This window comes from Lepidochelys olivacea, assembly GCF_965140295.1.
Source record: "Lepidochelys olivacea isolate rLepOli2 genome assembly, chromosome: 7".
Taxonomy (NCBI): Eukaryota; Metazoa; Chordata; order Testudines; family Cheloniidae; genus Lepidochelys; species Lepidochelys olivacea.
Genome location: NC_140417.1, coordinates 97,868,015 through 97,884,060, shown reverse-complemented (window position 1 = coordinate 97,884,060; position 16,046 = coordinate 97,868,015). Strand labels below are relative to the sequence as shown.

General features: G+C 39.6%; 1 protein-coding gene across 4 annotated transcripts in view; it reads left to right on the top strand.

The window, feature by feature from the left end:
- The window catches only part of INPP5A (inositol polyphosphate-5-phosphatase A), a 426,365-nt gene that overhangs the window by 1,640 nt on the left and 408,679 nt on the right, over positions 1 to 16,046 (top strand). Inside the window, exon 1 of one of the 4 annotated variants that reach the window (XM_084635265.1) lies at positions 5,860 to 5,914. The exons of the other annotated variants lie outside the window; for them this stretch is intronic. The gene's annotated coding sequence lies outside the window, so the exon portion shown is untranslated. Of the gene's footprint in view, positions 1 to 5,859; positions 5,915 to 16,046 lie in introns of those variants that run through there. 4 annotated transcript variants of the gene reach the window in all.

Sequence of the window (16,046 nt, the reverse complement as noted above, 5' to 3'; positions counted from 1 at the left end):
CCGGTTAGCAACAGTGTGCCATGTTCACTCCGTGCCCTGGTGACTTCGTTGTGTTTCTTTTTTGTTTATACACGCTCCCCGAGGGCTGTATAAACGAAGTAGACTTCCAAGTCGGGAATGCCAGGGAAAAGGTGGTAGCTGTCAGTGGGGTGTTGCTGTTAGAGAAATTGTTTCACATATGAAAGGAATAAAGGCAAGAGTGTGTTAGTGCTTTTTAATTAGAAACTACAAATCGGAGATTGACTCTCATTTAAAGGATTAGCCATGTTCATGTACACACACTCCTCTACACTTAAGCCTTCAGAGAGCTCTGTGCAACTCAGTGAAACTGCTGTCAAGCAAAAGTAGTTTTCCTTTCTGTAGCTTTTAGAATCTCTCCAATTATACATATATTTTTAAAACCAAAAAGGCTTGGAGTGATATCTGGTGATGACTAGTTTCAGAGTAGCAGCTGTGTTAGTCTGTATTTGCAAAAAGAAAAGGAGTACTTGTGGCACCTTAGAGACTAACAAGTTTATTTGAGCATAAGCTTTCGTGCATCCAATGAAGTATCTCACGAAAGCTTATGCTCAAATAAATTTGTTAGTCTCTAAGGTGCCACAAGTACTCCTTTTCTTTTTATGGTGGTTGTGTATGATAAATCTGTTTTTATTTAGCTAATATTTATAAGGTGTTGCACTTTTTTCCATAAAACTTGACTACTTATTCGTTTTTAAATGCCCTTTTCCCCAGCGTTGGTGTATTTTATGTCAGCTGTTTTGTTCTCCTAGTAATAAATTTGTAAGTTGAATATTTGCTGAGGGTGGACTTTTGTTTCTTTGGAGGCCTTAGTTAAAATGTCAAGGTAACCAGAGTAATTTAGTCTGCAGCAAAATGCTTTCTTAGAATATTATTTATACTCATCTAGGTTTTCATTTTTTCTTAACATATCAAGCAATATATCATGGTCTCAGATGATACAATTCTTTCTCTGTGGTTCTGAAGCTTCAGAAATAAAACCTTACATTGCTTTCATTCTCACGGGGGAGGGGGAAATCTACTGCATTCCTTCCAGTAATCTCAAAAATGCTGCAACTCAGCTATACTTCCCCCCCCCCCCAATATTTTTTTACATCGTGTCATGAAAATATAATGCTTTAATTTTTGTTTAGCGCAATATATTATTCACAGAAATATTTTAAATATTTTTCCAGAGGAAAAAATATTCTAGCACTGGACATGGCTATGATTAAAAAGCAAAGAGGAGAAATTTTGTTTGTAAATTGGCAAAAGTTAGTTTATCAAAATGCTTTAAACTGCACAACCTTCAGAATGATAGCTGGGATAACAGCCAGGGTTCCGATCCTGCAAGGACTTACATGTGTGGGGTGAATTCTGGTCCCTCTGAAGTCAATGGCAAAGCTCCAGTTGACTTTTTGATGAAACCAGGCTTTCACCCACGGTGAATGGAGTAGTCCCATTGCCTCAGAGCTCATAAAATTGAGAACATGCGTAAGTCTTTGCATGATTTGGGGCCCAAGATTCTCTTAGTTGAAGACTGTAGCCAAGTGAACTAACATTAGATTTGCCTCATGTTTATGTGTTATACGCAAATCATTGTTTAAGTGTACCTCAGTGAGCAAGTTCCAGTTTTTTTGTTGTCATAATTAAAGCAAGTGGAATTTCACCATTCATAGGACACTGATAAATGCCTGCATTAAAGACACAGTTAGTCTTTTAACTAATTTTATTAAAAAACACAGTTTGAATTCGGCCTACATTTATTTTAAAATGCACATGTATTCAGTTTTGTATTATAAAAAGAATATGTACAAATTATGGCCTTGATCCTTCATACTTTTACTCAGGTGAATAACTTTATGTACATGGGTAGTTTCACTGAGTGAAATACAATTATAAATGTGTTTGCAGGACTAGAGCCTGAAGTGGCAAAGTAATTAGTCTCAGTATGCTTTCTCTCTTCAGAAAAATACATGCTAGAGCATTAGCTCAGAATGTGTTGTGTAAATTCTCCTAAGGCTGGTAGGGATTTTATCTCTTGACTTTTGAGCACTGTCATTGAGGTAATCCATGTCTTGAGATTCAGTGACTGCCTGGAAGCTCTTAATTTGTGTTGTAGGAGGTGTTAAAATTCTTAGAGGATCTGAAGCACTTTTATTATTCATTGAAATGTACATGAGCCCAAAAAGGAATATGTTGGTTATTCTCTTAAAATGAAAACAAAAAGAGTTTCTACAACAAGAAGAAGAAAGGGTGTATTTGGACATATCAACTTTAAGGTGGGCAATAAAAAGACTGGCCTGAAGTTTCTTGATTACACTTCTGGTTTGGTGCTGTTTTTAATTGTGCCTGGCAATTGACCAGTCAGGTTTCTGGAATTATGTTGGTTTCATTAAAGTATGATGAAGTTGAAATTAGACTGGTTTGTGAATTTAAGCTTTTAGGTTCCATATCATAGCAGATGATTGCTTTTGTTTGTTGGGATCTTATTATTCAGGAAAAGAATAAGAATCTGTTCTGTGGAAGAACCTGTGACGTGAACTGATTGCACTAGCAAATAAGTACTTATTTTTGTAGATTTCACCCACTTAATATATGTTGACTTTAAGATTTTTGCCTGGAAAATCCTTTCCAGTGCCCATATTTCTCTTATTCTGAGTTTTTAATTTTACATTAAATGTAACTCCTCTCTGTACATTTTAGTATGGTATTGCTGGGCCTCAAAATGTAGTGTAATTCATTTTTAATGGTACAACATGGAAATTGGAGGTGGGTTGGAGGTTTGAATCTGAATATTCTGTGGAACGCTATACTGTGTTCTTTGGCTCATTGGTGTGTAATTCATCCTTGTGCAAAAGGTTTGTGCAAGGCTTTACACACCTTAAACCCCATATTAAGATTGCCCAAAGGAAACTGCACTCACAGGCCTTGAAACCCCGTGTGCTGCCGTTTTGAAACTAACCATGAATGAGGGTAGTGTGGGGGGCAAGTTGAGGGGAGAGTCCAGGAGATCTACAGTTATATGGATTTACTGGACCTGGTTGCATCAAGGTATTGTGGCTGCTGCTCTTCCAGCCTTCAGACTAAAAAGTGTGTGTGATTTCTCTTCCCTCTGCATCATCCAAATAAACTGTGATTACACAGGCTTTATGGTAAATAACTTTCTCTAGTTTGTAGCATTGATGTTGCTGTGCAGCAAAAATATGACTCGCACTCCAAATAAGGTTATTAAGATTGGCACTGCTTACTTGGCTTATTCCTTATTTGAAACCAACTTTTCATAGTGGAGCAGATTAAAATCTTTTTTCATGGTAGAGAGTTTCAGTTGGGTGGCATGACCTTTCTTAATCTCAGATTAGTAGTACTGCTATTTTGGTTACCGTTTTTGTGTTGAGTGAGAATTGGTATCTTGTACCCTTGTATTGGGGAAAGTAACTTCTCATAGCTTACTGATTTGCTCCCTTCAGTCATCTGCCCCATTTATAGCAGATTATTCTCTAACTCATGAGTTCGTATTGCTGGATTTAACGGTCATGAGTGACCTGGGTTTCTTGATCTCTCCTTCCCCCCAGTGATTGGGACTGTTTCATTAGAAGCATAAATGCAATGTTTCTGAGATTTGCGAATGTATTTTACAGATAGGTTGGTGCATACAACTTGCTTTATGTTCTTATATACTGTATTTAATCATTTAACACAAGTCTCACTGTATAAACATTTCCTGTTGATCACAGTATACAGTTGCTGACAACAGAAGATGGGAGTTCAGGTTACTTGTAGGCTACTGCTCCCCCCCCCCTTTGCTTTTTCTGCTGCACTTACACAACTTCACATCTACCTGACAATGGATAGACAGTGTTCATAGTAGCAAAGAACTTAATTTGACTGGCACATTTGTGTGTTTATTGTGTATAGTTTTGATTATATTAAAATCATAGTTAATGTTTGCATCAGATTTAGGGGTGTGTATTTTTTGTCTAGGTTGTTTTAGCACACTATTAAAACAAATCAACAAAATACCTGTTGCTGGAATGCTGAGTAGCCAGATTCTACTTGTGAGGAGTTTTCACTAAAACAGACAAACCATTAACTTCCAGTAAAAAACAAAACAGCTTAGGACTTTAAGGTCTGCAGTTTAGTAAGATCCAGCGATGACCTACTTTCCTCCTCCCATCCCAGCTTTCTGCAGTCTCTTCAGTTAATTAAGAAGTAATAAATTACTTATTGCTGTTGCTTTTCATTTTCTTTAGAATAAGAGTTAGGAGCCCATCAGTTGTGTGTGATAAGATGGTGGTTGGGGAAATGGGTGAGTTATTTAGGAAACATTTCAAATGTTAATCTTCCCCAGAAGTGTGTGAGGAGGGGTGAACAGCACTGAGGAAGGATAGGTCTATTAAAGCTTATGATAAACATGTACAGCGAAACTGCAAAGGGATCCACCAAAGCAGATATTTATACAGTAACTCCTCGCTTAACGTTGTAGTTATGTTCCTGAAAAATACGACTTTAAGCAAAACGATGTTAACCGAATGCAATTTCCCCATAAGAATTAATGTAAATGGGGGTGGAGGGTTAGGTGCCAGGGAAAACTTTTTCACCAGACTAAATGATAACTAGCTTTTGGCTGGTTTCAGAGTAACAGCCGTGTTAGTCTGTATTCGCAAAAAGAAAAGGAGTACTTGTGGCACCTCAGAGACTAACCAATTTATTTGAGCATGAGCTTTCGTGAGCTACAGCTCACTTCATCAGTGATGACCATCATCAGTGATGATCACTTCTGATGAAGTGAGCTGTAGCTCACGAAAGCTCATGCTCAAATAAATTGGTTAGTCTCTAAGGTGCCACAAGTACTCCTTTTCTTTTGGCTGAGCCCTCAAGAGTTAACACGTTGTTAATGTAGCCTTTCACTCTACAAGGGTGCACAGATGGAGGGAGGGGAGACAGCATGGCAGACAGAGACACACACCCTGTGTGTGGGGGAGAGAGAGAGATGCGCATTGCCCCTTTAAGTACGCTGACACCACTCTTAAGTACATTGCCTTTTTAAGTTGATCAGGAAGTTGAGACAGCAGCTGCTGCCCAAGCTCTCTCTGTCTCTCTTCGTCTGTGTCTCCACCCTGTTGTATATGGAGAAGGGGTAAGTGGGTGCAGGAAAAAGGGGGAGGGGAACACCCTGACATTAGTCCCTCCCTCCCCTCCCCCACTCGCACAGCAAGCAGCAGGCTCTGGAGAGCAGCTCCAAGGCAGAGGGCAGGAGCAGCACATGGCAGTGGGGGGCGGGACAGCTGAACTGCTGGCAGTTGATAGCCTGCTTGGCGGCTGCCGCACAGGGAACGTAGGAGAGCGGGGAGCTGATAGGGGGCTGCCGGTCCACCCTGGTTCCAAGCCCCCACCAGCTAACTCCAATGGGCTGCTCTTCCTGCAAGCAGTGGACAAAGCAGGCGGCTGCCAAACCATGTTATAAGGGAGCATTGCACAACTTTAAACGAGCATGTTCCCTAATGGATCAGCAACGTAACAACGAAACAACGTTAACCGGGACGACTTTAAGTGAGGAGTTACTGTACCCACAAAACATCCTGTTAACTTCAGTGGGACTTAGCTCAGCAGGGTCTCTTTGCAGTGTTGGGATCTTAGTTTCAATTGTTAGTGTGTATCCGGGCAATCCTGTTTGACTTTCATGCAGGGTATTCCTGCTTGCAATAATCAATTTCTTAATATATTATTGTCAATGAATGTAGCAGACTGGCTCACATGTGTACAAGCACAGGTCATACCTATCTTTTTTTGTTGAGGCAGATACCATCACCTACTCCCACCCAATGCAGGCAGACAACCACGTCTCTTCTCCTCTTTCAGGTAGACAGATCAGATGGACCTTGAGGTTAGGGGTGGAGAAAGGTGAAACTTTAAGGTAGGTCACAATTTGGGCCTAACTAAAATTCCATCATCAATACAAAGAATGTATTATTTAAACAAAAATACTGGTTCTTAGTCCTGGGGGTAGCGCTAGGGTGTTTGTCTTTTAGAGTAGCGGTGGGTGATACTCTTTGGGGCTTTATTTTGGTCATTGGTTCAGAACTAGTGTTCAGAAATGTTACTAGTTGTAAAAGTATTTGTGTCAGTGTGGCCCAAGTTCAACTACAATATGGAAAAATAACTTAAGTGAGAGAACACCCGTTCTTAAAATCAGGTCATTCTGGTTGCCGTCTTGTTTTTTCCTCACTTCGGTTCTAGCAAGATTTTACCTGCCAATATTATTACTGACTCTTTGACTTAGATAGTTAGGATAAAATTTTCAAAAGTGCCCAAGGCCCATTTTCAGTGAGTGTCAATGGGATTTAGGCTCCTAAGTCACTTAGGTCCTCTGGAAATACGCTCTCTAATGCTTTATATGTTGTATAGATGTAATTACAAGCATTTTGATGATACTCAGCTATCAGTCTAGTCCGAACAGTTCTCAAGGTAGTGGGCACTAAAATCAGGTCAGAATGAAAGTGTGGGTAAGAGAAAGATAAAAGCCATTAAATCTGAAGCATAGATACTTTTCATATAGACATTTCATTTTTAAAACCAGTTTGTCCTTTAATGGACGGTGAATGCAGTATGTAATTCAGTCTTTACTAAGTGTGATCCAAGTTTTCCATGCTTGAAATAGTCAGTGTAGTTTGCTTCTCACACTAGATGTCGATGAGTTTAATTGGCATTACCTGATAGAGGTGATAAACACTTTATTCAGGAAAAAACTATTTTGAATTCTGTTGGATACCTTAATTTCTGTAGGATGGAAAAGTGTTTATTTTTCAAGTGGGTATTAAAAACCTCTATAGTACTTAAGCAAAGCTTGAAGTTTGATAAAGCCCCTTTTACTATTATGCTTTTTACAAAATTATTTAACTTTTTTACTTCATTGCTAAGAACAAACATGTGCAACACTTTAGTTGTCGTGCTCTTATTCCTTGAGCTGTTCTGGCATCATCTTGGATGGTGGTACAACAACAAGGAAGTAAAAACAAACAGTGTCAAGTCTGGCTGGATGAAGGCCTTGATTTAGCAAGGTAATTCAGCACATGTGTGTAGTCCTGTTGGCTTCAGTGGGACTACTCACGTGCTTAAATACCTTGCGAAATTGGGACCTTAATTAGGGACCTCTTTCTAGCATTTAGCTCAGATACCATGGTGAGGAGCATAGAGGCTGGGCTGCTGGAGGGGAGGAGGGAGAAGACACAGGGGAAAAAAGGAGGATTCCCCAACACCAGCTTGGCCAGTGAATTTGTGTACTGGTGATCAACCATTCCACTCCTGCCCCACCCTAAGCACCCATCCATTAGTTCAGAAAGACCTCCTGCAAACAGCGTCATGTCACTTGGTTGTAAACTCTCGGGAGGGGCTCCCTTCATACTGCTACCAATGTACTTGGCCTTCTGCAACCCTCATTAAAGAATTTGGCCCTAAAATCTGAGTTTATTCTCTAGTTTACTTTGTTTCTGCATCCGGGGTTAAGTGACATTGGAAAACAATCCTATTATAAGTGGGGATTCCAATTTTAGGTCTAACCAACAAATACTGATGAATGCTGTTTTAGAGAGCCAAGGAAGAAGCATTTTTCAGTAATTGTGGGGGTTTGGTTTTTATTTTTTTTATATCAAAACCTTTAACATTTCTTTCTCACTTTCCATCACTGTAAATCTTTCTTTTCCCCTCCCCTCTCTACTGTCCTCTGATGTTGGTGTCTGCTTTTCAGTTTCTTATTTGGAGGGTGGTATGCAGCCGCTGTCTGTGAAGATACTTAAAATGAGCATTGTTTGTTGTTATAACAATATTGCCCTTCCCAGTTTCCTTTCTTTGAAGTTAAAAGCGTACTGGAAAATGCTGCATACAGTCACCAAGTGCATTGATATCTTTATGGCAGAATCTTAAATCTGTCTTTTTTTTTTTAAAATCCTTTCCCCCCCATTACACTCTTCCATCTTCCTTCCCCCCATAAAAGAATCTCAGTTGTATCTTTTCCCCACCTCTTTCACTTCTGTTTTGTTAGCATTTGTTAAATCAGGTGAAGCTTGGGGGGAAAAGTTGAAACTTAAATGTGGGCCTCATTTTGGCCCCACCTAAAATTTCCCCCCTTGATATAAAAAAATAGTCGGGTGGGGGGAGGGGCGAGAAATCATAGGGTCTCATTTTCCTCTGCAGCACTTGAGTGCTTTCTTTGTTGTGGCGTTTGTTACTACCTGTCCTATTAACAAGGTATAACGATGCTTGAGAGGGGCAACTACATTATCATAGGATTGTTTTTCGCGCGCACACAAGGAACAGCTTGAAACTGCGTGTATTCCTGCTTAATAAACTGCGGACGATAGTTAAGTTGATTTGGGAGCCTGCATCAGTTTGTTAGCTCCTTGTTTGCTTATGGCTTAGGTAAATGATGATAAACAGCACAGCGTACATATGCACAGCATACCTGTTGCTCTCGCACATGCAGTTTTGACAATAACTTTCATAAGCCCTTTACATGGTACTTATATAAGTTCTAAGTGACATTAAAGCAGCTGTGTAGCTTTCCAGATGGCAGCATATAAGTAACTCATGCGTTCAGGACTCACTCGCTTACATAAGACAGCAGTCCCCTTCTGAGATGATAGGGTTGCAAAATAGAAGACGTCTGTAACATAGATATATACCTCTTTCAGGTGGCACATAGAATCCCTGTGGTTCTGTCCTATTTAGCTGTGTGATACACGCATATCACTTCCTCCACTTTTGAGAGGCATGCAGATGGTTAACTATGCTCAGAATTCAACTTTTATTTTCAGCTTCCTAAGGATGCGGTAGTCAATGACTGCTGAGAGGGAATTAAAGAATAAAGCAGTTTATTGTCCTTATAAATGTGGGAATAAATTAAGACTCTACAGAGTAATAAAACAGTAAAACATTTTGAATGTACCTACACAAGAGACTCAAGTAGATTATTTTCTATTTGCTGAAGAAAATGGATGAAAAAGTTGTGTGGCCAATCTGCTTGAAATATGGGCTTCAGAAAGCTATTTATTCGGAAATAAATAAGTGCAAAGTTTATATTGTTCAAACTGGATTTCTGTGTTTAAAATCAGCTGTACTTTTTTTTTTTAAATACATATACAGGATTTTATGATACTCTCAGCAGCTGGGCTTTAATATTTCCAAGATCTGACATTGTTCAGTCCCCTCTAGGCAGGAGACTGAAGTGATTATCTTGTGGACCATCTTTTCTCCCATTGATGATGATTGTCTGGTACCTACAGCAGTTGTTTACATGGAAAAGTAATATGAGGCAAGTATGTATTTTAGCTCTCTTTAATATGATGTGTGTGTTAGGTAAAACAAGGAGGAGAGTTAGCATCACTTGATATACTGAATTTCAAAGACCATCCATCAGTGGATCACAGGTCATGGCTTAAGAAACTGTTTTCAAAGTATTTGAATTTCAGTTTATTAGGCAAGTAGCAGAATACTTAAGAGAAAGTGTTAATACCAGTGTCGGTTAGTTTACTTTGCTGCATGTATTGTTGCCTACTTACAATTATAGGTGAACTACAGTAATTTATTGTATGTTGTAATTTGAAATTTGGAAACGGTTGATACTAGATATTTTCCATGTGGATTAAATCTGTATTTAAAAGGATTCAAGCCTCGACTTTTATAGCAAGAGTAGGGTTGCCAGTTTTCGTTGGACTTACTCCTGGAGGTTTCTTCGCATGACCTAATCTTTAAAGATTAATCTTTAATTCCTGGAGACTCCAGGCCAATCCTGGATGATTGGCAACCCCTAAGCAATAGGAATACCGATCTCAAATTTCAGAGATTTTGTTTGTTTCCAAGATCTCATCAGTCTTTCCTTTTTATATAAACTGATTTCACTGGAAGTTTTACACACACAGCTAATCAGGCTCTCAGTAATTGTATGATGTGTCTCTAAAAGGCCTCAAGTTAATGTGTTTTTTGTGGTATTTACTTTTTCTCCATTCTGTTTCTTTTCATTTCTGTTCTCTTCTTCATTCCATTACTTTTGTCTCCCTTCAGACTGCTAAAAAGGCATCTCCTTTTTATCTCTTTTGTTTCCCTGTCTTATCTCCCATTGGCAATTCTCCTCTTAATTTATTTATTTATTTTTTTTAAAAGTGAGGATATATTCAAAAAGGCTTGGTAGCCTTTTCTTTTACAGGTTTAACAGGATCACTTGGAAATCTACCAGGAAAACAAGTTTCTGATGATCTAAGATTGATCTTATTAGGAAAACAAACATGGGTGGAGGGGTTCAAATAGTAGGTGGGAAAAGTCTATGCTTTCTGCTTGCTGCTTTCTGCACTATGTGTAATAGTTATTGTTTGGCTATGCTGAAAGAATGACAGGAGACATTAGATATGAGTTTAATCAGGCTGCAACTTTATTATTAGATGTCTGGGACTAACCCAGCGGATAAAATGTGCAGTGCAGGTGAAACCCCCACAATTAACCTGGGGTGGGGTGGGGTGTGAGTGCTTTTACCGCCCTCTTTGCTCCCCCCCACCCCGACCTTTCTGCTCATGTCCCTCCAGCAGAGCCACAGCTGGGAACCTCCAATTCCGGGGGGGTGGGGGATGGGGTGGAACGGGACAGATGACTTCCACCAGCTCCTTCTCCTTTTCATCCAGGTTGCTCCAGCAATTCCCTTGCCAGGACCTTACTGACCACCCCCCACCCCTCGTCGTAGAAGGGGTTAAGGTGGACTATAATTTTGTGGGGGTTGGCTCCCTGCTGTACCAATCAGAGGAGTCCCTATCTGCCCCCAGCTCGCTCACTTACCAAGCACCTCTCCTTAATTCCTTTTCCAAGCGGTTTCTCCATTCTTTTGTGCCTTAATTTATGGAGTACCTGCACTGAACATCCACTTTACGCTTAAATAAAGAGTTGCGACATATGGCCTACAGCCCATCATGCCATGCATGAACAGAGTCCACGTGAACCTGCTGTGAAGAAGGTGAACACCCCCCCACACACACACCACACCTGGCCAATATGGTGGTAAGGGAAAAAATTCCTTCCCAGCCCCTCTCAACAGGGCAGCTAGCATAATGCCCACAGCACATATTGCTAATCAGCCGGCATATTTCTGACCTAAATAGGGAGGGTGGGTGCTGCCTAGCCTGCTCTGAGTGACGAAGGGAGGATCCAGGCACTGGCCAAGCTTTTTAAACCCTAGGTCTTTTTAAACCCTAAATTCCTAGGTGGCGAGTCGTCCACCACGCTGACTGCTTTTCCAGCAGTTTTACGTCTCCCCTCCTCCCCCAAGCCAGAAAGCATTGCCCTCCGCTCCCAGCTAGCCGTTTAAAGTGCAGGGTGGTGACTTTTAGCTAGTTTGAGTGAAAGGATATTTTGCAGGGGTAAAATGTACGTGTTCAGTTATGGGGGCAAGTCAAGCCATATATCACCTTGAGAACAACAGTACTCTAATCCTGGTTATCATGAACTCTACTGAACACATTTTTATTGCCTTCTTAAGTAATGAATTCTACAGCTCCAACATTGATAGAATGCACATGGAGGCTGACCTAATTTATTGATGCAGGTTCCCCCGCCCTTTTCCGGGCACTTTATTACTTTTGAGATTAACCAGAATATGCAAGTTAGAGCCAGAACCACATAGTACTGGTAATGTAAACTCATGTTTTCGGGCAGGACTGTATTCTTGGCTTGTAAATGTCATTAAATCTGATTTACCATTTATGAGTGTCCTAACATCTATGACAGGTTTCAGAGTAGCAGCCGTGTTAGTTTGTATTCGCAAGAAGAAAAGGAGTACTTGTGGCACGTTAGAGACTAACAAATTTATTTGAGCATAAGCTTTCGTGAGCTACAGCTCACTTCATCGAATGCATTCAGCGGAAAATAACAAATTTATTTGAGCATAAGCTTTCGTGAGCTACAGCTCACTTCATCGGATGCATTCAGCGGAAAATATTTTCCGCTGAATGCATCCGATGAAGTGAGCTGTAGCTCACGAAAGCTTATGCTCAAATAAATTTGTTAGTCTCTAATGTGCCACAAGTACTCCTTTTCTTTTTGCTAACATCTGTGGAACAGCAGACTTTCACAAGCTTTGGAACCAGAATGTGGTTGTGCGTATTTGTGTGCATACATGCTGATGGAGGAATTACTGAGACCTCGAAAGACAGAATGGCTGTAAAAATGTAAAAAATGTAAAGCAGGGTGTTTTCCCAGAAACTTCTGGCCACTGCTTTAACACCTCTTCTCTGCCTGGAAAGCCTTTCTTCTCTTTAATCTAGCCTAACATGAAAATTAAAAAAAAAAAAAAAAAATCAAACTCTAGTTCATTTTTTCAACATCCCATTGCTTTGAGAGAAAGGTATTAGGGAAATATAATGTAGTGTAATTTAATACTTTTACCCAGCAGATGTTTTGATTTGCCCCTAAGAGAAGAGGGGTGTACCCTAGGAATGCATGTGAGGTTGTCTTCCTTTATGAGCATCTGCATGCAGATGCTATCACATCATGATTTAGTGTACTTTTATGAGTGTATCATTAATATTAAAACAAGGAATCATTTTTTTAGATTAACTGTAGTAACGTGTAGTACCTGGTGTGCAGCTTCATGGAAGCATTATTCATTGACAATAAGAAGGATATTGGATTACATACAATGGGCATTAGACTGAAATAAACTGTTTGTAGTATTCATCCTCTTGGCTTTTCAATACCTCTTCTAAAACTAATATACCGTTCATTGTTCTAGGTGTTCTTAGCAGCACTTGGATTATTTCATTACATCTTCCGTTACTTAATGTTAAACTAGTAACTTCTCAGATGTGGTATTTATTGGTTTATAGCATTTTCTAGGAAAAGTGATTGGAATTTACATGTATTTAGAATTAGAGTGTAAAAGAAAGTTCTTTGTATCAGTAAACCAGATACAAGTCTCATTTTAATAAAAATAGAAGAGGTTAATTAAGATCTTCCAGACAATGAATAGCTGTTTACCTGGCACGATTAGATTTACTGGATCAACTTCCATGAGGGTAATGCTGTATGTATCAGCAGAGTATCTCCAATTTCTACCATTATTTGAGATGGTAGGATCAGTCTTTAACCTAATTCTCACATAATTGAACTGTTACTAAAATCTACATCCTCATTGTCCTTCAATATTTGAAGGAACTGTGCTCTCACAAAGTGACGGTAATAAAACATAAGGATGTAACTAAAAGGTAGACTTCAAGGGGGAGATTTTTTTTCGGGATCTTTTGTTTCTGTCTCTGCTTTTTTGTAACAAAACCTTTTATCTTTCTTCTTTCCACAAATCCTGTATTTACTGTGTCATGGTTTCTGTGCAACTACACCTGTATTCCTCCTGTGTGGCCCACCAAGGGTACCCACGTTAGGTGATGCCTGGGAGCCAGAAGCCTGTCTCGGAGGAAACCTATGTCTCATTCCCACCAGACTGGGGATTTTAAGACTGCACAGCTAACTCCCTGCTTTAACCTGTGATATCTTCAGCAAGCCAGACTTCCTAAACAGGCCAGTGCCTGCGCTTCACTTTTCCCTCTGCCCATAGTTATAAGTTATCCCACAATTCCAATTCCTGAGCAAGCACATTTATTTTTAAGGTAAAAGGATTGCAGAGAAAACATGCATGCATGCTTGAAAGCTTACCAGAAGTCCACCCCAGTTCCATCATAGGGTTCTGATGGGTTTTAATCCTTCAACCTACAACTGGGTTTTCCCCATGGTTATGCATTCATCTGTCTTAGGTTCAAAACTGATTAGAGAGTGGGCAGATCAGCTGTGCATTTATACAGCTCATGCCTTTTGATCTTGGTCTTCTGTAACAGGTAATCATCGGACAATGATCCCTTCTCAGGGCGTAGCTTCATCAAAATGCTGGACTTTTACGTAAGTGGAGGTAGGGAATTTGCATTACTAACCCAAGGAATTGTCCAGGAAATCCACTTCACCTTTATTGTCCCAAAATCCACACTTCTCTTGCACATTTTCAATATAATCTTTTGAACTCCCGGGTCTTATATCTGTTACTCCCAGGTTTCACATCTTCCCTCCCCAGAGAGGTTACATACAATCCTGGCTCACAGCAATACATAAACTCAATACAATAATGTTTTCCAAGGATATTTCAGGAAATTGCAATAATCTGTCACATGCTAAAAGCTACCCTTCTTATATCTGCTGCCAAGTACTTCTATTTTTGAAACACCCATCCTTTTCTGGTCTCCTCCCTCCCCCCTGCTCCCTCCAGTTTCATTTCAGCTCTCCATTTAATAGAATTTGATGTCTCAGACTCTTAAGAGGGAAAGATTTTCTGTAATGCGAAATAGTAACGAGGATAGAAGAGCAAAACAATCCTCAAATTCTTATTCTCATGCTGACAAAAGCATCATAAGAAAGAGCATCAATGTGATAATACAGTGGCACTTAAAAGTCTTTGTAACTGCCAGATTAGTTGTTTGGGTGAAACCAGGACTGATGCTGTCTGAGAAAATGAGGGAAAACTTCAAAAATGTGGTATGGTCTTATCAACTGACAGTTTTACCAACGTTTTTTGTTTTTACCGTTCTGTCTAGGAGCTCTTGTCATGGACCAGCACCCCATTGCTCTTGGTGCTGTACAATCACAGAATAAAAAGACGGTCCCTGCCCCAAAGAGTTTATAATAATCTATATTCATTTGTTATCTCATTTTATACTTAGAGAGAACAGGGAGTACAAGGCAACAGTGACACAAAGTAATGTATTCTTTAACAAAATTATGTGCAGTTATATATGGATGACATTTTTTAAAAATGGCCAGGTTATTTTGAAGAATTTTTTTAAGTCCTTTAAAATTGCAAGTAAATTCTTTAGGGCAGGGACAAGTTTACTCTGTTGTACAACGTCTAGCACAATGAAGCCCCAATTCTGCTTTTGGACTGGAGGCATTATCTTAAGGCAAATAATAGAAAGTAATAAATGTTTTAATCTTAGTCAGTGTTATTCCAACCTCAGTAATTTGCATCAATTCTGACAATTATGGTATCTGCTATATAGATTATTCTTATCATTACTATGTAAGCTTTGTCACAAAGACTTCCATTCCGTGTTTGAGAGGAGAATTTTTTTGGATTTGTTTATCAGTCCTTTGGATTTGTTCATATCAGTAAATGACTACAATGATGTAGGTTTTTTTTTTTTTTTAACTTTCTTTTCCTGCATTTGTTGTTGCCATGCTTTGAGAAAAACCAGTCCAGTCTAACATAAGGATAATTGAAGGGATTAATAGGGGAAATTCTATACGAGCAATAAAAATGAGGACTACTTGTGGCACCTTAGAGACTAACACATTTATTTGGGCATAAGCTTTCGAGGGCTAAAACCCACTTCATCGGATGCATGCAGTGGAAAATACAGTAGGCAGATATATACACACAGAGAACATGAAAAAATGGGTGTTGCCATGCCAACTCTAATGAGACCAATTAATTAAGGTGGGCTATTATCAGAAGGAGAAAACACCTTTTGTAGTGATAATCAGGATGGCCCATTTCAAACAGTTGACAAGAAGGTGTGAGTAACAGTAGGGGGAAAATGTTAGCATGGGGAAATAGTTTTTACTTTGTGTAATGACCCATCTACTCCCAGTCTTTATTCAAGCCTAATTCAGTGGTCTCCAGTTAGCAAATTAATTCCAATTCTGCAGTTTCTCGTTGAAGTCTGTTTTTGAAGTTTTGAAGAGTGGCCACTTTTAAGTCTGTTATTGAGTGACTAGGGAGATTGAAGTGCTCTCCTACTGGTTTTTGAATGTAACAATTCTTGATGTCTGACTTGTGTCCATTTATTCTTCTGCATAGAGACTGTCCAGTTTGGCCAATGTACACGGCAGAGGAGCATTGCTGGCACATGATGGCATATGTCACATTGGTAGATGTGCAGGTGAACGAGCCTCTTGTGGTGTGGCTAATGTGATTAGGTCCTATTAATGGTGTCCTTTGAATAGATATGTGGACAAAGTTGGCAACGGGCTTT